This window comes from Ranitomeya imitator, chromosome 1, assembly GCF_032444005.1.
Source record: "Ranitomeya imitator isolate aRanImi1 chromosome 1, aRanImi1.pri, whole genome shotgun sequence".
Classification (NCBI taxonomy): Eukaryota; Metazoa; Chordata; class Amphibia; order Anura; family Dendrobatidae; genus Ranitomeya; species Ranitomeya imitator.
Genome location: NC_091282.1, coordinates 756,695,210 through 756,718,101, shown reverse-complemented (window position 1 = coordinate 756,718,101; position 22,892 = coordinate 756,695,210).

The following is a 22,892-nucleotide window of genomic DNA, read 5'->3' as shown; positions in this document are numbered from 1 at the left end:
TGCAGTGTAGTTTTCTACAACTACTAAACGAGAGTCGGAAGACCGAAGCAATGGCAAGGAAACCTGGGGAACACCTTGGAGTGTAACACACCATCTCTCTCCACCCGATACCCATTTTGTAGGCCTAATGCAGTGTAGTTTTCTACAACTACTAAACGAGAGTCGGAAGACCGAAGCAATGGCAAGGAAACCTGGGGAACACCTTGGAGTGTAACACACCATCTCTCTCCACCCGATACCCAATTTGTAGGCCTAATGCAGCCTACTTTCCGACAACTACTAAACGAGAGCATGAAGATCGAAGCTCAGGAAAGGCAACCTGGGGAACACCTTGGAGTGTAACACACCCTCTCTCTACACCACGGAAGGGCTGATTCTTAGGAAGGAAGGCTGTCGGAAAGAAGCAGGGCGCGTCCGAGGGTGATTATATTCTTATTAGGTATATACTCACCCTCGGACGCGCCCTGCTTCTTTATTTGTAATGAATGTTTATTTGCAATGTGGTTTTGACTTACTCTATTTTTTTGGTAAATAATGATTTTATTATTTTCATTGTTTTGCATCTTCTTGGCAATAATATAAAGAAGACGCGACAGGACAACACTCGGTGGATGCCATATCTGTGTTTTAAATTGAAAAAAACTTTCAGTTAACTACTTGCAGGAGAAAGTTATTGTAGCTGGTGGCCATTTTTAGTACTGTACCAGATTTTTGTTGTATGTGTTTGTTTTTAATGTTAAAATGTCTGCATTTGATATCTCTCCAGTATTTTCTTTTTTATAAGCAAAATACTTATTTTTATATTTTCTGATGTTGGTTCAAGGGGTACACGGGCAGCAGTAGACAGGTCAGTGGAGGCCTAGTGGAAGGAGGGACCGCAGACAGGCTTTGAAGGCCTAACATAATAAATTGGGCTGGCTGTAGGCAATTTAAAATTGGTTCCAGGGGAACACGGGCAGCAGTGGCCTGGTCAGTGTAGTAGTAGTGGAAAGAACGGGCCGCAGACAGGCTTCGAAGGCCTAACATAACAAAAATTGGGATGTAGGCAATTTACAATTGGTTCCAGGGGAACACGGACAGCAGTAGACAGGTCAGTGGAGGCCTAGTGGAAGGAGGGACCGCAGACAGGCTTCGAAGCCCTAACATAATAAATTGGGCTGGCTGTAGGCAATTTAAAATTGGTTCCAGGGGAACACGGGCGGCAGTAGCCAGGTCAGTGTAGTAGTAGTGGAAAGAACGGGCCGCAGACAGGCTTCGAAGGCCTAACATAACAAAAATTGGGCTGTAGGCAATTTAAAATTGGTTCCAGGGGAACACGGGCGGCAGTAGACAGGTCAGTGCAGGCCTAGTGGAAGGAGGGACCGCAGACAGGCTTCGAAGCCCTAACATAATAAATTGGGCTGGCTGTAGGCAATTTAAAATTGGTTCCAGGGGAACACGGGCAGCAGTAGACAGGTCAGTGGAGGCCTAGTGGAAGGAGTGACCGCAGACAGGCTTCGAAGGCCTAACATAAGAAAAATGTCAATACAATGGTATTGACAGTGCCAGGCATTGAAGGATGTCAGCGCATAGACTAAACATTGGTGGAGCTGTGAGAGAAAATTTTGCAAGTCGTAGAGCACTGTTTGACCTGGGGGGGGACTGTCTTGTGGCCGGCGGTACAGGCCCAGGGCCCCTCATATTACAACGGTGTGTCTGACGTTGGGTGCGCACCACCACCGCCAGACACTTTATTGTACTATGAGGGACCTAGTGGCAGTGCCGTCGACCAAAAGCGGGCACACCCACCTCTTCAGACAAACAGTACTCTCACGGGTGCTGGCGCCAAGTGGCGATACCACGGCCCCGTGTGGGGACTTTGGCCATTTAGGGAGGTGTTAACATGTCGGATGCTGGACAATCAGGTGCTGCAAATTACGAGATTGGAAAAGTCGTTCAGAATAGTCCACAGGCAAGACCTTTACATAGGAAAGCTAGGTGTCAGCCGGGCAAGGTGGGGCAAAAGATTTCGAAATCCAGTTGTGGTTCATTTTAATGAAGGTTAGATCATCTACATTTTGGGTAGCCAGATGAGTCCTTTTTTCTGTTAGTATTGAACCTGCAGCACTGAATACTCTTTCTGATAGGACACTAGCTGCCGGGCAAGCAAGCTCCTGCAATGCATATTCTGCCAATTCTGGCCAGGTGTCTAATTTTGATGCCCAGTAATCAAATGGGAATGACGGTTGAGGGAGAACGTCGATAAGGGATGAAAAATAGTTAGTAACCATACTGGACAAATGTTGTCTCCTGTCACTTTGAATTGATGCTGCAGTACCTGTCCTGTCTGCGGTCATAGCAAAATCACTCCACAACCTGGTCAGAAAACCCCTCTGGCCAACGCCACTTCTGATTTCTGCCCCTCTAACACCTCTGGTCTGCTGGCCCCTGCAGCTCGTGTTAGAACGATCACGGGCGCTGTGTGCAGGGAATGCCAGAAGCAAACGGTCAATAAGAGTTGATTGTTTGGTTGCTAATATTAGTTCCAAGTTCTCATGTGGCATTATATTTTGCAATTTGCCTTTATAGCGAGGATCAAGGAGGCAGGCCAACCAGTAATCGTCATCGTTCATCATTTTTGTTATGCGTGTGTCCCTTTTGAGGATACGTAAGGCATAATCCGCCATGTGGCCCAAAGTTCCAGTTCTCAAATCTGTGGTTGTGCTTGGTTGAGAGGCAGTTTCAGGCAAATCCACGTCACTTGTGTCCCTCCAAAAACCAGAACCCGGCCTTGCCGCGCCAACAATTTCCACTGGCCCCGGAAAAGCTTCCTCATTAAAAATATAATCATCCCCATCATCCTCCTCGTCCTCCTCCTCCTGTTCGCCCGCTACCTCGTCCTGTACACTGCCCTGGCCAGACAATGGCTGACTGTCATCAAGGCTTTCCTCTTCCTCAGCTGCAGATGCCTGATCCTTTATGTGCGTCAAACTTTGCATCAGCAGACGCATTAGGGGGATGCTCATGCTTATTATGGCGTTGTCTGCACTAACCAGCCGTGTGCATTCCTCAAAACACTGAAGGACTTGACACATGTCTTGAATCTTCGACCACTGCACACCTGACAACTCCATGTCTGCCATCCTACTGCCTGCCCGTGTATGTGTATCCTCCCACAAAAACATAACAGCCTGCCTCTGTTCACACAGTCTCTGAAGCATGTGCAGTGTTGAGTTCCACCTTGTTGCAACGTCTATGATTAGGCGATGCTGGGGAAGGTTCAAAGAACGCTGATGGGTCTGCATACGGCTGGAGTGTACGGGCGAACGGCGGATATGTGAGCAAAGTCCACGCACTTTGAGGAGCAGGTCGGATAACCCCGGATAACTTTTCAGGAAGCACTGAACCACCAGGTTTAAGGTGTGAGCCAGGCAAGGAATGTGTTTCAGTTGGGAAAGGGAGATGGCAGCCATGAAATTCCTTCCGTTATCACTCACTACCTTGCCTGCCTCAAGATCTACAGTGCCCAGCCACGACTGCGTTTCTTTCTGCAAGAACTCGGACAGAACTTCAGCGGTGTGTCTGTTGTCGCCCAAACACTTCATAGCCAATACAGCCTGCTGACGTTTTCCAGTAGCTGCCCCATAATGGGAGACCTGGTGTGCAACAGTGGCAGCTACGGATGGAGCGGTTGTGCGACTGCGGTCTGTGGACGAGGTCTCGCTTCTGCAGGAGGACGAGGAGGAGGAGGAGGGGGTGCGAACGGCTACAGCCAACTGTTTCCTAGACCGTGGGCTAGGCAGAACTGTCCCAAACTTGCTGTCCCCTGTGGACCCTGCATCCACCACATTTACCCAGTGTGCCGTGATGGACACGTAACGTCCCTGGCCATGCCTACTGGTCCATGCATCTGTTGTCAGGTGCACCTTTGTGCTCACAGATTGCCTGAGTGCATGGACGATGCGCTCTTTAACATGCTGGTGGAGGGCTGGGATGGCTTTTCTGGAAAAAAAGTGTCGACTGGGTAGCTCGTAGCGTGGTACAGCGTAGTCCATCAGGGCTTTGAAAGCTTCGCTTTCAACTAACCGGTAGGGCATCATCTCTAACGAGATTAGTCTAGCTATGTGGGCGTTCAAACCCTGTGTACGCGGATGCGAGGCTAAGTACTTCCTTTTTCTAACCATAGTCTCATGTAGGGTGAGCTGGAATGGAGAGCTGGAGATCGTGGAACTAGCGGGGGTGCCGGTGGACATGGCAGACTGAGAGACGGTGGGAGATGGTATTGTTGCCGCCGGTGCCCTAGATGCAGTGTTTCCTACTACGAAACTGGTGATTCCCTGACCCTGACTGCTTTGGCCTGGCAAAGAAACCTGCACAGATACTGCAGGTGGTGCAGAAAATGGTGGCCCTACACTGCCGGAAGGGATGTTGCGTTGATGACTAGCTTCATTGGCCGAGGGTGCTACAACCTTAAGGGACGTTTGGTAGTTAGTCCAAGCTTGCAAATGCATGGTGGTTAAATATCTATGCATGCAACTTGTATTGAGACTTTTCAGATTCTGCCCTCTGCTTTAGGTAGTTGAACATTTTTGACAGATGACTTTGCGCTGATCAATTGGATGTTGTTTAAAAAAATGCCAGACTGCACTCTTTCTAGCATCGGATACCTTTTCAGGCATTGCAGACTGAGCTTTAACCGGATGGCCACGCTGTCCTCCAACAGGTTTTGACTTTGCCACGCGTTTTGGGCAAGATACGGGCCTGGCAGATGGAAGCTGTTGCGATGTTGATGCCTGCTGCGGCCCCTCCTCCTCCGCTTCAGAACTGCTGCCGCCTGCACCCTGTTCCCCCAATGGCTGCCAATCGGGGTCAAGAACTGGGTCATCTATTACCTCTTCTTGTAGCTCGTGTGCAACTTCGTCTGTGTCACCGTGTCGGTCGGTGGTATAGCGTTCGTGATGGGGCAACATAGTCTCATCAGGGTCTGATTCTTGATCAGCACCCTGCGAGGGCAATGTTGTGGTCTGAGTCAAAGGACCAGCATAGTAGTCTGGCTGTGGCTGTGCATCAGTGCACTCCATGTCAGATTCAACTTGTAATGGGCATGGACTGTTAACTGCTTCACTTTCTAAGCCAGGGACGGTATGTGTAAAGAGCTCCATGGAGTAACCCGTTGTGTCGCCTGCTGCATTCTTCTCTGTTGTTGTTTTTGCTGAAGAGGACAAGGAAGCGACTTGTCCCTGACCGTGAACATCCACTAACGACGCGCTGCTTTTACTTTTACCAGTTTCACGAGAGGAGGCAAAAGAGCTAGAGGCTGAGTCAGCAAGATAAGCCAAAACTTGCTCTTGCTGCTCAGGCTTTAAAAGCGGGTTTCCTACTCCCAGAAAAGGGAGCGTTCGAGGCCTTGTGTAGCCAGACGACGAACCTGGCTCCACAGCTCCAGACTTAGGTGCAATATTTTTTTTCCCACGACCACCTGATGCTCCACCACTACCACTACCCTCATTACCAGCTGACAATGAACGCCCCCGGCCACGACCTCTTCCACCAGACTTCCTCATTGTTTTAAAAACGTTACCAAACGAACGGTATTTGTTGCTGTCACACAACTTACACGGTGAGCTATAACTTCAGTATGATTTAGCTACCCCTTTACAGGTGGGTGAGACCACAACGAAAATCAGGCACAATGTTACACACTCTGTTGTTGGTGGCAACAAATGAGAGAGATGCCACACACGCAGGACTGTCACTGAAGCGCAAATGTAAATATTAATCTCCCACTGATTTGTTTTTTTTTTTTTAAAAGGGAGACTTTAGAAAAAAAAAATAATAAAAAAAAATTATTTTTTAAGGAAGAATTTATAAACCAAATAAAATGAAATGATTGTTTCAGGGAGAATTTAGAAAACAAATAAAAAAAAAATAGGCTTTCTATGGCCCACTGAGTGAGAGAGGACGCACACAGGAGTCAGGAGTGGCACACAAGCCCAGAGGCCAATATTTATCTCCCACTGATTGATTTAGTGATTTTTTCAGGTAGATTTTGGAACCCAAATCAAGCAAAAAAATAAATAGGCTTTCTATGGCCCACAATTGGAGAGAGAGAGAGAGAGATGGCACACCCAGGAGTCAAGACTGGCACACAAGCAGAAAGGGCAATATTAATCTCCCACTGATTTGATTTTTTTTTTTTTTTCAGGGAGACTTTAGAAAAAAAAAATACAAAAAAATGAATTTTTCAGGAAGAATTTAGAAACAAAATAAAATAAAATGATTGTTTCAGGGAGAATTTAGAAAACAAATAAAAAAAAATAGGCTTTGTAGGGCCCACTGAGTGAGAGAGGACGCACACAGGAGTCAGGAGTGGCACACAAGCCCAGAGGCCAATATTTATCTCCCACTGATTGATTTAGTGATTTTTTCAGGTAGATTTTGGAACCCAAATCAAGCAAAAAAATTAATAGGCTTTCTATGGCCCACAATTGGAAAGAGAGAGATGGCACACCCAGGAGTCAAGACTGGCACACAAGCAGAAAGGGCAATATTAATCTCCCACTGATTTGATTTTTTTTTTTTTTTTTCAGGGAGACTTTAGAAAAAAAAAATACAAAAAAAATGATTTTTTTCAGGAATAATTTAGAAACCAAATAAAATAAAATGATTTTTTCAGGGAGAATTTAGAAAACAAATAAAACAAAAAATAGGCTTTCTAGGGCCCACTGAGTGAGAGATGACGCACACAGGAGTCAGGAGTGGCACACAAGCCCAGAGGCCAATATTTATCTCCCACTGATTGATTTAGTGATTTTTTCAGGTAGATTTTGGAACCCAAATCAAGCAAAAGAATTAATAGGCTTTCTATGGCCCACAATTGGAGAGAGAGAGAGATGGCACACCCAGGAGTCAAGACTGGCACACAAGCAGAAAGGGCAATATTAATCTCCCACTGATTTGATTTTTTTTTTTTTTTCAGGGAGACTTTAGAAAAAAAAATACAAAAAAATGAATTTTTCAGGAAGAATTTAGAAACAAAATAAAATAAAATGATTGTTTCAGGGAGAATTTAGAAAACAAATAAAAAAAAAAATAGGCTTTGTAGGGCCCACTGAGTGAGAGATGACGCACACAGGAGTCAGGAGTGGCACACAAGCCCAGAGGCCAATATTTATCTCCCACTGATTGATTTATTGATTTTTTCAGGTAGAATTTAGAACCCAAATCAACCAAAAAAATAAATAGGCTTTCTATGGCCCACTATTTGTGAGAGAGATGGCACGCTCAGGACTGGCACACAAGCCCAGAGGCCAATATTAATCTCCCACTTTTTTTTTTTTTTTCCAGGGAAAATTTATAAACCCAATAAAAAAAATAATAAATAGGCTTTCTATGGCCCACTATCTGAGAGAGAGAGATGGCACGCTTAGGACTGGCACACAAGCCCAAAGGTCAATATTAATCTCCCACTGATTGATTTATTGATTTTTTCAGGTAGAATTTAGAACCCAAATCAAGCAAAAAAATTAATAGGCTTTCTATGGCCCACTGAGTGAGAGATGGCACACACAGGAGTCAGGAGTGGCACACAAGCCCTGAGGCCAATATTTTTCTCCCACTGATTGATGTTGTGATTTTTTCAGGTAGATTTTGGAACCCAAATCAAGCAAAAAAATAAATAGGCTTTCTATGGCCCACTGAGTGAGAGATGGCACACACAGGAGTAAGGAGTGGCACACAAGCCCTGAGGCCAATATTTTTCTCCCACTGATTGATGTAGTGATTTTTTCAGGTAGATTTTAGAACCCAAATCAAGCAAAAAAATAAATAGGCTTTCTATGGCCCACTGAGTGAGAGATGACACAGACAGGGATGGCACTCTAGCAGAAATGCCAATCTTAATCTCCCACAAAAAAAAAAAAAAAAAAAAAGGAACTGTCCTTCAATTACTATCTCCCTGCAGTAATCTCAGCCAGGTATGGCAGGCAGCAATAAGGAGTGGACTGATGCACAAATTAAATAAAAAGTGTGTACAAACCAAAAAGATAGCTGTGCATAAAGGAAGGAACAAGAGGATTTGTGCTTTGAAAAAAGCAGTTGGTTTGCACAGCGGCGTACACACAGCAATGCAGCTATCAGGGAGCCTTCTAGGGCAGCCCAATGAGCTACAGCGCTGAGGAAAAAAAAAAAAATGTAGCTTCCACTGTCCCTGCACACCGAAGGTGGTGTTGGGCTGTGGAAATCGCTACAGCACAAGCGGTTTGGTGGTTAATGGACCCTGCCTAACGCTATCCCTGCTTCTGACGAAGCGGCAGCAACCTCTCCCTAAGCTCAGATCAGCAGCAGTAACATGGCGGTCGGCGGGAACGCCCCTTTATAGCCCCTGTGACGCCGCGGACAGCAAGCCAATCACTGCAATGCCCTTCTCTAAGATGGTGGGGACCAGGACCTATGTCATCACGCTGCCCACACTCTGCGTTTACCTTCATTGGCTGAGAAATGGCGCTTTTCGCGTCATTGAAACGCGACTTTGGCGCGAAAGTCGCGTACCGCATGGCCGACCCCGCACAGGGGTCGGATCGGGTTTCATGAAACCCGACTTTGCCAAAAGTCGGCGACTTTTGAAAATGAACGACCCGTTTCGCTCAACCCTATTTGTGACAACTTGGATATTATTATGCAGTTTGTTTGGTCTCTAAGGCTGCTGTCACACTAGCAGTATTTGGTCAGTATTTTACCTCAGTATCTGTAAGCCAAAACCAGGAGTGGGTGATAAATACAGAAGTGGTGCATATGTTTCTGTTATACTTTTCCTCTATTTGTTCCACTCCTGGTTTTGACTTACAGATACTGATGTAAAATACTGACCAAATACTGATAGTGTGAATCCGGCCTAATAGTTGATTTTTTTACATAATCATCTTTACTATATTTTCACAGCACGAAAAATCCTGCATCATGTTACCAATATGTTTCTTATCTATGTTAGAAAAAAAACAAAAGGGGAAAGTTTATGAAAAGGAGGACTTGGATATAATTTAACCGCCAGTTAAAATTACCATTAAGATAATGCTGGAATGCGATGAAAGGGCCCTGCTCTATTTTTCTGACTTTTTATGTGATCTCTTCCATTTAATCACTCTCATTCCCATAAGGATTATTCTGATTAAAAAATGTCAGCTGCAGTTTCCACAAATTATACTGTCTGCAAGGGGCCGAAATATTTGCATCACTAACAGTTTATTTTATTCTGCTACATGGTAACCCGTGTATGCCAGAACGTGTCACTGCAGATAAGAGGACTGTGGATTATATTTTCATTTTTGACTGTGGGCTTACACATGCTCATTTTGTGGCTCAAACATGCACCTCTAAAAGAGTTTTCATGCAGTTCTTTAAGAACATCCTTTTTTTACACTGTTTTGTTGTATTTTTTTTTTATACATGTATGATTATGATATGAAGTGTAGCAAGTGCTATTTGGAAATACCCACTCCACAGAATTGCCACAGAATTGCCCTGACACTTTTTTTTTACACACATTGAAAAATAAGCTTAAAAACACACAAGTTATGCACTACAGGCGCTTATTCTCTTTCCAATGAATAGGAAGCTTGATGTAAGCAAGATGGAACCTTTTTATGTAGGTTTTTGAGCAGAATCTGCACTAAAAATGGCATAAAACACTCATGTAAAAGTAAAGTCCTTTAGGCCGGTTTCACACATCAGTGGCTCCGGTACGTGAGGTGACAGTTTCCTCACATACAGGAGACACTGACTCACGTAGACACATTGAAATCAATGTGTCTCTGAACATGTCAACGTGTTTTCACGGACCGTGTGTCCGTGTGCAAAACACGGAGACATGTCAGTGTTCGTGGGAGCGCACGGATTACACGGACCCATTAAAGTCAATGGGTCCGTGTAAAACACGTACCGCACACGGACGTTGGCCGTGTGCAGTCCGTGTGCCGTGCAGGAGACAGCGCTACAGTAAGCGCTGTCCCCCCCACATGGTGCTGAAGCCGCGATTCATATCTTCTCTCCAGCAGCGTTCGCTGTAGAGAAGATATGAATAATCCTTTTTTCTTTTTTGTTCGTGTTTAACATAAAGATCCCTATCCCCATCCCCCTCCCACCCCCTGTGCACCCGCCCGCTGTTAATAAAATACTCACCCGGCTCCCTCGCAGTGCCCTGTCCTGGCCGCAGTTTCTCCTGTATGCGGTCACGTGGGGCCGCCGACTACATTCATGACCGTAATGGGCGGCCCCACGTGACCGCATACAGGAGAAGCTGCGGCCAGGACAGGACACTGCGAGGGAGCCGGGTGAGTATTTTATTAACAGCAGGCAGGCGCACAGGGGATGGGAGGGGGGTGGGGACAGGGATCTTTATTTCAAACACGAACAAAAAAAAAAAGAATTATTCATATCTTCTCTACAGCTAACGCTGCTGGAGAGAAGATATGAATCGTGGCTTCAGCACCAGATGCAGGGGACAGCGCTTATCTCTAGCGCTGTCTCCTGCACGCTCCGTGTGGTACCCAGTCGGCACACGGGCGGCACACGTGTGCCGCCCGTGTGCCACACTGATGTGCCACATAAATGCATGGGCACACGGACACGGATAATTCCGGTACCGATTTTTCCGGTACCGGAATTATCTGGACATGTGAGACTGGCTTTAGATGCTTTTTTTACCGCGATGCATTTTTTTCGCGTAAAAAAACGCATCATGTGCACAAAAATTGCAGAATGCATTCTAAATGATAGGATGCATATGTCTGCAGTTTCTAATGCATTTTTATCGCGTTTTTATCGTGAAAAAACCTGAACGTGTGCACATACTCTTACTGTCAGAGTTTTCTACAGATTTCAACTGATCACTGAAGGTCAGAGCAGATTCACACTTTGTAATCAGCCTATTGTTAAAGGAACCTTCTGTAGGGATTGTCCAAATCAGAGATTGCCTATAATCAGTATCATATTCATTTAAAAACTCTATAACTTAGTCTATAAAGTCTACAGGAAAGATATATATCTTGGTACCGTGTTAACCAGTGGACAGAAAAATATTTAGAATTGAGAGTCCTCACGTCACCTGTCTTATCTATGGCATTATTGATATAGGACCTGAGTAATCTCGAAAGCTTGCAATTTGTTACCATCTTTTCAGTTAGCCATTAAAAGGTATCAACCTCTGAGGACTCTCAATTCCAAATATTTTTCTATAAAGTCTGTAATTTCTGTCCACTAATAGTTTAACTGCTCTGGACTGAAAGACCACCGCTCTTTATGCAGTTTGATATATGGGAGGGCAGGAGCTCACACACAAAGACCGACTCCCTCTTTCTGTAAAAACAAAGACCTAACCTCACTTTCTGTACAGAGACAGCGATCAACCAACATTTTTTATAGAGAGACAAATACCCACTACCAGTACCTAAGAGAGACACAGACCCAGCCTCACTTCCTGTAGAGAGACACATACCCAGCCTCACTTCCTGTAGAGAGACACATACCCAGCCTCACTTCCTGTAGAGAGACACAGACCCAGTCTCACATCCTGTAGAGAGAAACAAAGACCCACTCCCACTTCCTGCAGAGATAAAGGCCCACTCCCACTTACTGTAGCGAGAAAAAGACCGGCCCCAATTTTCTGTAGAGATACAAAGAACAACTCCCACTTCCTGTAGAGACAAAGACCCACTTCCTGTAGAGACAAAGACCCACTCCCACTTCCTGTAGAGACAAAGGCCCAATCTAGCTTCCTGTAGAGAGACAAGGATCCACTCCCACTTCCTACATATAGACAAAGACACACTCCTATTTCCTGTAGAGATACAAATATCCACTCCCACTTCCTGCAGAGACAAAGACCCACTCCCACTTCCTGCAGAGAGACAAAAACCCAACAACACTTCCTGCAGAAAGATACATATCCATCCCCACTTACTGTAGAGACTGCCATGATCGTGGTTTGAGGAACCAGTGTCCCACGGACTGCGGAGAGCCTGGAGGGGCATGACTAAGCAATCACCTGACTACTCACTAGAGCCTCTGATGGTGAGGTTAGACTTGACTCCCGATGAACGCCAGGTGCCACTCTAGGACAGACCAACGGTCGCGCAGCAGCTGGACCAAGAGGACAGACTGAATGGAGCAGCAGGCAGAGCTTGTATCAGAGACAGTTTTGCGTCTGAGTGCAGCTAACAGGATTAGCTTCTGAGAGCAGCTAGCAGGATTAGCTTCTGAGCGCAGCAAGCAGGATTTGCTTCTGAGTGCAGCAATCGGGATCTATACTTGGAGTATGGCAGGCTGGAATTGTACTTGGAGTACAGTAGGCAGGATTTGTACTTATAGTACAGCAGGTAGGATTTGTACTAGGAGTACAGCAGGCAGGATTTGCACTGGTATGCGACCTTACACAACATAGATTGAAACAGAAATGTTGCTCAAGCACTTACCCATTTGAGAAGAAGCAATATATACATAATGCCTCAAAACCATTGGCTGGGTAGGAAATAGCCAGTGCATGCGCTGGCCCTTTAAGAGGGCAGGAGAGCGTGCGCGAGCCCTTAGAATGTAGCCAGAGGCCCAGCTGGAAGTGCTGCTGGGAGCATGTAGAGCATGAGAGCAAGAGGAACCAACTGCAGTGTGGGTGAGTGAACTGAAACGCCGTGAAGCCGGCAAGGTGCTAACAGAGACAAAGACCCACTCTCTCGGCAGACAGACAAAGACCCATTCCCAGTTCCTGTAGAGAGACAAAGACCCACTCCCACTTCCTGCAGAGAGACAAAGGCCCACTGCTACTTCCTGCAGAAAGAAAAAACCCACTCCCACTTCCTGAAGAGAGACAAAGGCCCACTCCTACTTCCTACAGAGAGACAAAAATCCACTCCCACTTCCTGCAGACAAAGGCCCGACAACACTTCCTATAGAGAAACAAAGACCCACTCTCACTCACTGTAGTCACACTCTCACTTCCTGCAGAGAAACAAAGACACTCTCCCACTTCCTATAAAGATACAAGAACCCACTCCCACTTCATATAGAGAGACAAGACCGACTCTCACTTCCTGTAGAGAGGCAAAAACCTAACAACACTTCCTGCAGAAAGATAAACATCCATCCCCACTTACTGTAGAGACAAAGACCCACTTTCACTTTCTGCAGAGAGACAAAGATACAAAGACCATTCCCAGTTCCTGTAGTGAGACAAAGACCCACTTTCACTTCTTGCAGAGAAAAAGACCCACTCCAACTTCCTGTAGAGAGACAAAAGCCCACTCCTACTTCCTGCAGAGAAACAAAGGCTCACTCCCACTTCCTGCAGAGAGACAACGGCCCACTCATTTTTCCTGTAGAGGCAAAGGCCCACTTCCTGTAGAGAGACAAAGGCCCACTCCTACTAACTGTAGAGAGACAAAGGCTCACTCCCACTTCCTGCAGAGAGACAAAGGCCCACTCCTTCTTCCTGTAGAGACAAATCCCACTCCCACTTCCTGTAGAGAAGGCCCACTCCTACTTCCTGTAGAAATACAAATGCCCATTCCCACTTACTGCAGCGAGAAACAAAGACCCACTCTTACTTCCTGCAAAGAGATTAGACCCACTCTTACTTCCTGCAGAGAAACAAGATCCACATTTACTGCAGAGAGACAAAGACACTCTTCCACTTCCTATATAGATACAAGGACCCACTCCCACTTCATATAAAGAGACAAAGACCCACTTTCACTTCCTGTAGAGAGACACAAACCCGACAACACTTCCTGCAGAAAGATAACCATCCATCCCCACTTACTGTAGAGACCCACTCTCACTTTATGCAGAAAGACAAAGACCCATTCCTATTTCCTGTAGAGAACCAAAGACCCATTTCGACTTCCTGCATATAGAAAAAGGCCCACTCCAACTTCCTGTAGAGAGACAAAAACCCACTCCCACTTCCTGTAGAGAGACAAAGGCCCACGCCTACTTCCTGTAGAGAGACAAAGGCCCTCTCCCACTTCTTGCAGCGAGACAAAGTCCCGACAACACTTCCTGCAGAGAAACAAAGACCCACTCTTACTTCCTGCAAAGAGACTAGACCCACATTTCCTGCAGAGAGAAAAAGACACTCTCCCACTTCCTATATAGATACAAGGACCCACTTCCACTTCACATAAAGAGACAAAGACCCACTCTCACTTCCTGTAGAGAGACAAAAACCCGACAACACTTCACGCAGAAAGATAAACTTCCATCATTACCTATTGTAGAGACAAAGACCCACTCTCACTTTTTGCAGAGAGACAAAGGCCCACTCCTACTTCCTGCAGAGACAAAGACCCATTCCCACTTCCTGCAGAGAGAAAAAGGCCCGACAACACTTCCTGTAGAGAGACAGAGAGCCACTCCCACTTGCTGTAGACCCACTCTCACTTCCTGCAGAGAAACAAAGACACTCTCCCACTTCCTATATAGATACAAGGAGCCACTCCCACTTCATATAAAGACAAAGACCCACTCTCACTTCCTGTAGAAATACAAAGACCCACTCTCAGTTCTTGTAGAGAGACAAAGACCCACTCCCACTTGCTGCAGAGAGACAAAGGCCTAGTCTCACATCCTGTAGAGAGACAAAGACCCGACAACACTTCCTGCAGTAAGATAAGTATCTATCCCCACTTACTCTAGAGACAGATGCACTCTCTCTTCCTTCAGAGAGACAAATACCCACTTTCACTTCCAGCAGAGAGACAAAGACCCACTCTCACTTCCTGCAGTGAGACAAATACACTCTCCCTCTTCCTATGTAGAGACAAGGACCCACTTCATATAGAGATAAATACCCACTTTCATTTGCTGTAGAAAGACAAAAACCTGACAACACTTCCTGCAGAAAGATAAACATCCATCCCCACTTACTGTAGAGACAAAGACCCACTCCCGCTTAATGTAGACCCACTCTCACTTCCTGCAGAGAACCTAAGACCCACTCTTACTTCCTGCAAAGAGGCAAGACCCACTCTTACTTGCTGTAGAGAGGTAAAGACACTCTCCCACTTCCTATATTGATACAAGGACCCAGTCCCACTTCATATAGAGAAACATAGACCCACTCTCACTTCCTGTAGAGCGAGAAAGACCCACTCACACTTTGTGCAGACACAAAGACCCATTCCCACTTACTGTAGAGACAAAGACCCACTCTCACTTCCTTTAGAGAGACAAAAACCCAACAACACTTCCTGCAGAAAGATAAACATCCATCCCCACTTACTGTAGAGACAAAGACCCACTCTCACTTCCTGCAGAAAGACAAAGACTCACAATCACTTATTGCAGAGAGACAAAGGACCACTCTCACTTCCTCCAGACAGACTAAGAGCCACTCTCACTCCCTGCAGTTAGACAAAAACACTCTCCCACTTCCTATATAGAGACAAAGACCCACTCTAATTTCTTGTAGAGATACAAATATCCACTCCTAGTTCCTGTAAGGAGACAAAGACCCACACTCACTTGCTGCAGAGAGACAAAGTGTGCTGCCCCTTGACTTTATCAGTGGAGGACTGCTGCATCCTGCTAGGTGTGCATTTGTCATCAGACAGGGTTTTTGGAAGGCCATATCTTATAGTATGTTTTTTTTAGTTTTTTCTATGTTGGCAGTTTTTTTATATTAGTGGTAGAGCTCTCAAGTAATGAGGACCCGTGACATGGGTTGCGAGCTTATCTATTTTGGCCAAAATATTAACCAATACCTCTTTTAATGTATTTATCATATGCATTAATTTTTTGAACTTTTTATCATATCTTTTTTTTTGCAGGATGTGGCCAGGCCTCTTTTTGTTGGCTTGGTTTATTGGGGCGTCTGTCCTTGTGTACTGCATACTATATTGCTGGGCAGCCTGCCTGTTAATACAAGGGCGTCATTAATAGGCTGCAAACCAGACACTGCATCACACTGTCGTCCTATGCAAGCTATATCAATGAACATTTTTTCTACTAGGCAGACAACCCCTCCAATGTCTGGCCAGTGTGGGGGTGGCTGTTTTTATCAGTAGTTTGCACTTGTGCTGCCCCTTGACTTTATCAGTGGAGGCCTGCTGCATCCTGCTAGATGTGCATTTGTCATCAGAAAGGGTTTTGGGAAGGCTGTATCTTATGGGATGTGTTTTTTTTTAGTTTTTTCTATGTTAGCAGAGAGACAAAGACCTACTCCCACTTCCTGTTGAGAGACAAAGACCCACTCTCATTTCCTGCAGAGAGACAAAGACACTCAACCACTTCCTATATAGATACAAGGACCCACTCCCACTTCATATAGAGGCAAAGAACCACTCTAACTTCCTGTAGAGAGAAAAAAGACTTCCATCCACTTCCTGAAGAAAACTCCCACATCCACTTCCTGTAGAAGGCAAACCCTGCCCCCACTTCCTATAAAAACACAAAACTCTGCCCCCACACTGCGCGAGATTGATTGCACTTGACAGCAGGCAGTGAATTGTAAGTTACACAGAAATATACAACACATTAGTGAAATTTTTAAGGGAATAAGACAACATAATATTTTAAAAAAAGGGATTTGCAGATTTTCTATTTACCACATTGTCCATCAAATGAGAATTATTTGTCTGAAAGTACAGAGACCTTTTAAAGGGAATCTGCAATTTTCTTCCAAGACACTAAACTACAATGGGTATCATTAAGGTCCATATTCTTCCATCATAATTAAGTGTGCGATCTTCCAAAACTCTGCTGATACGAGAGGGAAAACATTTATTATTTTACTAATCGTAATATTCTAATTATCCAAAACTAGATACCCGCCAATTAGTTTGGGCTCATAACCACGTTCCCTAGGCATGATTGACATCTTCTTCGCTGTCACCCACCATAGCTTCAGTGTAGGAAACTGAAAAGCTGTAATGGGGGACAATAAGAGAAAAGTTAGTTATATCGAGGGGGCATGATTACAGCATCTGAGGTTAGACTAGTCTGAGGAAATAGATGTCCCGCTGGACTAGTCCGGGCTAATTAGCAAATTATGAACAGTAATATTGATTACTATATATTAATATATATAGATTAACATAGTGTTTGGAACATCACACGCATGTTTAAAGTGGAGGAATATGGCTCTTAGTGCTACTGGTGGCAGTCCAGGCTAGGGATTCTGAAAGGTTCCCTTGTCAGGTAAAGACATTCACATTTACCAGTAAAAAATGTATTTCCTATGTAGAACTGGGGAAAAAAAATTGGCTCCAGCAATATAATACCGTATATAAATTTATAAGGGAAAAACAACCCAATCAGGATCTCCACCATGCAAGAAATACTATGGTCAAATTATGTGCTGTCACTTCCAGTTTGTGCTGCCTATAAGGCCGGGGACACACACAACGTATAAAAAAACGGTCCGTTTTTGACGGACGAGAATCGCACAAATGTTACCAAAACAATGATCCGTGTGCAGTGCGAGGATGCGATTTTCTCGCATTAAATGATCCGTGTGACATCCGTGTGACATCCGTATGGCATCCGTATGGTGAGATTTTCTCACACACTTGCAAAATGAGCAAATAATGGCTGAGCCTTTCCTGTCACCTGCCCAATGCCTGAGAATTTCTCGCAAGTCACACTGATGGTCCGTGTGCTGTGCTATTTTTTCTCACCCCCATAGACTTTCATTGGCGATTCTCGGCCGAGAAACGCTGACAATCGCAGCATGCTGCGATTTCACTCGGATCCTGAATACGGCCGAGAAAATATCGGATGATGGGAGCTGCCCCATTGATTAACATTGGGACGAGTGCTATGCGATTTTTTATCGCATTGCACTCGTCCGTATTACGGTGTAGTGTGACCCCGGCCTAACCGTTATTAAGTAATTAACGAGTACAATATCTTTTATTAGCATCTGTGATAAATCTCTGTGATAGCTGGAGTCATGCGCTGAATAAGGAATAGATAGATATTAAAATATTCCTTGTCAACTGTATCTTAATGAACGTCCATTAACCACTAAGCTCCAATGTGATTCTTAATGGACTGTATCTGTTGGCTTTCCTAACGATAATTCATATGTTCACATAAAAAAGTTATTTTTCCTACACACATGAATGGAAATCAATATCAAGGACAGAAAAAAAGTATAAAGCGTGAAAGAGAAAAAGAGGGAAGATTCAGTCTCAGACTTATGAATTCTCTAGTTCCTTTCTTACTATTTGTGTTATGTTTCTCCTGGAGATGGGGAGCCTCTGAGCTACAATTGGTTGGTGCAGGTTAGTCCTGGGTATAAAGTCTAGGGAACTTCCCCATTCTTCAATCTTAAAGCTGGTTAGAAGCTATAAACTTTCCAAGTCAGGGTTCCCAAGTAGACCCCCAAATAATGGTGGGAGTAGTGCTGATGACGTAGTGAGTCCAAGGTCACCACAAGGAGAGTTTTAAGAGGCGACAAACCAGAGGATGAGACAGAAATGCACCCCGGATATTGCCGAAGGCTAAGGAGTAAGGGCCCCCAGACATATCAGACTGATGTCAACCCAACCCACCGATGTCGACTAGTATAGCCAACAGTTGACTGTTGGGTGGAGTTAAGGATCTAACATGTCTGATTTTGGACTGACAATCATTTTGTTCTCCTGGACATTAAGAATACAGGAGCACTCGGAGGATCAAAGTCTATTGTGTGTGGAAGATACAGAGATGACTGAAGGCCAAACAATCAATTGAAACATTGTTCAGCCAACAGCCATTTAATGACTAAAAAGTATGATGGGCCTGAGAGTAAGAACAACAGGTAGTTGGCGAGACACATCAAGGGCAAAGCAGAAGCGATATCTAAAAACAAAGCCAGGTCAAAATCAGGAGTCAAGATCACAACCCAAAGGAACTAACTAAATGTTTGAACCATAATCTGCAGGTTGACATGATTACATGTCAGGCATGCTTCCCCAGGTATGGTTAACAGTATCATTGGCAGGTGTTGGTTGCCCCATCAAACCATACCTCAAACTGTGGAGAAGAAGAGGACCATAGATGGATCCAGCAAAGTCATGACTAAAGTTAAGAGCAGAGAAAAAAGGAGTTAAGCAAATAGCTGTACTTGCTCTCCAGGAGAGGCGAATAACAAAGTGTATTTCAAAAGAAGCAAACGTTAAAACAGAGTCTGAGATTCTAAGTAATTAGACTGTCTTGTTTGGACTACCATGTCGTCAATGATGGTTCCTTAGGATCTCCCTTGATTGATCAGCTACTAAAATGTAATGGAAATGATCATTCAAAAGAAAGGGTGGTCATTGATTTCAGTGTAGGTCCATGCAATCCTCTAGTGTGGATAAATTCTCTAGGATCCGCTCTTAGAGGAGGGTTACAGGAATGTACATTTTTGCCATGGCAAAAAAAGGTTTCTCACATGAGATTTCCAGGATTACAAAAACATGGCACCTTTTTTTTTTCTAACATCAATACTAGACTTATTTTTAGGCTACAGTGACACAGCCATAGATTCTCTCATCCGACAGAATTGGCCCAGTTATGCAAATAACACTGGGAGCGAACTGTGATCAAAGAGATCACATAAGATCAAACTCAGACACGCAGTTATTTTTTCCTAGGATAGGCTCTGTCCAGTGTCTTGTCGGATTGCACTCGTCAGGAAAATATGGTGGTGCGAACCTGGCCTTAGTGTGTGATATTGCAGCTCAGCCCAATTCTTTTTAAGGGTATTTGCACACTGCAGACAAGTTTTGTGGTTCTATTTCTTGAAAAAAGTATAGTAGCTTTGTGGATGAGAGTTCATATAATCTCAATCACACAGTGCAAAGATAATCTGGCCTATATAATCGTATATTGGCCTATGCTGCAAATTGCATTGGATGTCAATTTATTCTGTGGATTTTAAAGTAGGTGGGTAAAATATGGGGTAAAACCATAGGATTTGCACAACTAAATCTATCAGCGCTTATTTTTTAATTAAACATGTCAGATTGGAAAAAAAAGTTAAAGTTATCAAATTATAGAGCAGGAGGAGCTGAGCAGATTGATCTATTGTTTAGTGGGAAAAGATCCAGTAGATCTAGAAATGTATCTATATAATTCTTTGCTCATTCTGGGAGTCCAGTGGGTGGTCCTATCAAGAAAAAGTCCACCCACTGGACTCTAAAGCTTAGAATGATCAATTTTTTTAAATGAGTATACTACTTGTTCCGCTGACTCTTTTACTACAAAACTATTTATCAATCTGCTCAGCTCCTTCTGCTCTGTAACATAATCTCCCCAGATTAGTTTGAATTTTCACTATGACAGGTTCCCTTTTAGTATCTCTACTCTAGAAAACGACTCAAGATTAAAATTTATACGGGATTTTTTTTTTTTTTTTAAATTATTCAGAAAATGTTTTTGTTTAACTCTCAGTTCCGGAAAATGACGACTGTTTTCCACTTCAGAACTAAACAAACCTTCTCTTGAAAATACATATTCTTGACAAGCATCTCGCTGCATACGCAAAAAAAGAAAAACACTGCTCCTTGACAATTCAAATGTATTTGTCACCGCTTAACTTCTCTAATTAGATGCAATTTCATCCACCGAGAGACTTTCAATCTGTCAGCTCCTAACAACCCATTCGGACAGGTTGACAGGCTTCAGCTTTAAAATAAAATCTAAACAGAAAATGAAGCATTTGTCCCAGTTTATAAACCTGACACTTAATATGATTACAATGGGGTTAATCATGAAAAGATGTACATGTTTCAGAAATACGAGCCAACAATAACTCTGACTCAATATGTTAATGGAGGACAAAAACCATGAGTAATTGTTTGTCATATATTACTGAAATTCTTTATGACAGCCTATTATGGTTACTTCGATCATTATTAATGGAGCATCAAGGGGAATTTATGGTTTTGGGATTATTACAAAAAGTAGTGCTTGGCTTTCAAGTGCAGTAGAGATAATTTGGGCATCGACTTATGGGAAGCCTTTGTGAGAATATGCAGAGCCGATACGCAAGATATTTTGTTAGATTTCCTTATTCGAATATATATATACTAGATGGCAGCCCGATTCTAAAGAATCGGGAGTCTAGAATCCATATATACTTGAAATTCGGCAGGAGCTTGAAGAGCAACGTCACTGGGCCCGCCTCCACGCAGTAGAAACTTGCTGTGAGGTAAAAATTCAAAAATCACACCAAAATGGCGGGCGGAGTGTGTCACAGTACGGCACGTTTCTGATTGGTCGCTCGCAGCAGGCGGCAACCAATCAGACACTGGACACTGTTGACGTCACTTATCTCCGGACATTAGCTCCGGACATTAGCTCCGGACATTAGCTCCGGACAAAGCCACGGAAGTTGGCACAAATTGCAGGAAGTAGTATTCTAGGCAATTATATATAAGATATATATATATATATATATATATATATATACACACAGTGCAGTATATGAGGCATGTAGTTTAGGCCTAGTACTATGGCAAGTCCTCCTTGACTATCCAATCTCTAACATCGCCTTCACCCACCTAACTTGCAAAGGCTGGACTGGCCACAGGTGTGCTGCCCTGAAATCAAGACTCTAAACATAAATGTGGTGGTTGAGTTAGGGTCAGGAGACCCTTGTCCGGGCAGGACATCCCAGCCCATACATTGACCATGAAAATTGAATGTGTGAAACCTGCCTAGGCATTATGCCATCAGTCAACTGGCTGAAAGAGGAGGACTTTCCTGGCTGCATAAATGAGGTGGTTGAGCTGGGGTCAGGAGACCCATGTCCATACACGGGCAACAAAACGCAAATGTGTGGAACCTACTTAGATTTTATGCCATCAGTCAACTAGGTTCTAATCTTCTTAAGCTCCCAGTAAAAGGAGGACTTTCCTGACTCCCGGAATTGTAAGCAAATCTGATACTGCCTAAACCTTCCCTTCATATATACAGTACATGAGACATACAGTTTAGACCTAGTATTATGGCAAGTACCCCTTGACTACCCAATCTCTATGACCGGATTTACTCATCTGATTTGCAAAGACTGGACTGGCCACAGGTGGACTGACCTGAAATCAATACCCTAAGCATAAATGAGGTGGTTGAGTTCATGCCAGGAGTCCCTTGTCCAGTCGGGACATCTCAGCCATACAATGACCATGAAACCCAGATAAGTGAAACCTGCTTAGGTTTTATGCCATCCGTCAACTGGCTGCTAACCTTAAGTTCCCAAAAAGGGGAGGACTTTCCTGACATCCAGAATAGTTGGCAAATAGTATGGTACTTCCAAAACATTCCTAAAACCTGTACTTCCTGTAAATTTCTTGTGCACTTATGCACATATTCAAGGGAAAGGAGACAAGGTGGGGAGCTGGCGTGGAGGGATATGGTCTCTAAAAAGTGGGAGTGTTTATTGATGAAGATTTTCGATGGCTCAAGTCTATGTCTCTAAATATGCCATGAAGCTGGAGTCAAGCAGTGTTTTAGAACTTTAGAGGAAGCCGCAATGGAGTCCCTATAATCTATCACTCAAAAATATGTACAAAACGTCTACAAATAATAATAAATTATCAAACGCAAATGGAAAATGATAAGGGGAAATCATCTATTTTTAGGGTGTCTTAGCTGGTTGTACACGAATAGTAGTATATAAAGAATAAAAATCTGACAATCAAATCTTTAAAAAAAAAATAATATCTGTCAAAACGCCTGAAAATTGTAATTTGAAGCAAATACTTTTATACATTGATTGACTGGTACAAAATTACTTTGAAATTCAAATTATTTCATGTAGAGATAATGTCACAAAGGATAATGGATCATGCATGACAATTACAGTAACAACAACAGGAAAAAAACATTTAATATAAGGGATAAATGCTGCTGGGAGAGAAAAAAGCAACAACCTCAGAAGCTTTAAATAACCACTC